Below are 1,000 nucleotides of genomic sequence, written 5' to 3'. Positions count from 1 at the left end.
ATTATAATCATTGCAATGAAGCAAAATACGGTTGGTTGAATGCAAAACTGATGTTCTGCCATGTAAAATATTGCTCAATTAATGATATAAGCTTTAAAAAAATTATGGAATTTTTCTATGAACTTTCCAAAGTTCCCCTGTAAATATACATTTAATTTCTTCCTGGGGAAGAAAAAAATATTTTGGTAGATACTTACACACATTTTTAACCCACTGGGCATTTTTTAAGTAGTTTATGACAAAAGCTGACTCAGGTTTGGTGGGGATTAAAGATTACTTACAAGCAAGTGTCGTGAGTCTTTTCCTCACTGCTTGCCATCTAGAAAGATCAATCAGCGAAAAAGGACCTAATTTTTAGTAGAGAGCAAGCAAAAATGCGAACAACTCTCCATGAGATGGATTGACACAGTGACCCCATGAACCAACTGAAATATACCAACAGTCAATGAGATAGCACAGGACAGGGCCACACAATCATAAAGGTCATTATGAGGCAGAGAGGACTTTATGACAATAACAACAGCAACAAAGCTTATATTGGAGGAAGGAGTACTTCTTAAAAAACAAAAGCAAAAAACAAGATGCTTCCAGGGCAAGATGGCAACAAAGGCAAATATAATAAATAGACCCTCTGCCTCTGCAATAACGACACAGGAAGACCAAGTGAAAGAGATATGGATGGAGATACTTGAACCCTGAGCTTCAGAGGGTATGATAATGGATGTGGACTGAATGCTCACTGGGAGATGAAGCTGAGCAAGAATTGCAAGAAAGGAGACAAGACAGGTAACTGTAGGCTGGCCTGGTATGGTGTGCCCATCTTGAGTTTTTGTGGGTAGTTATCAATACACAGGAGTCCTGGTGTGGCGCTGTGGGTTAATGCGTCAGACAGCAAAGCCATTTGAACTGCAAGGTTGGCAGCTGCTCCTCGGAAACCCTATACAGGGTCACTTTGGGTGGGAACGGACTCTATGGCACTTCATAACAACAACAACAACAA

General features: G+C 40.1%; 1 protein-coding gene across 1 annotated transcript in view; it reads left to right on the top strand.

The window, feature by feature from the left end:
- The window catches only part of GRID2 (glutamate receptor, ionotropic, delta 2), a 992,360-nt gene that overhangs the window by 659,088 nt on the left and 332,272 nt on the right, over positions 1 to 1,000 (top strand). The window lies entirely within an intron of this gene.

Source organism: Chrysochloris asiatica, unplaced genomic scaffold (assembly GCF_000296735.1).
Source record: "Chrysochloris asiatica unplaced genomic scaffold, ChrAsi1.0 scaffold00427, whole genome shotgun sequence".
Lineage (NCBI taxonomy): Eukaryota > Metazoa > Chordata > Mammalia > Afrosoricida > Chrysochloridae > Chrysochloris > Chrysochloris asiatica.
This window is presented reverse-complemented; position numbering and strand designations above follow the sequence as displayed.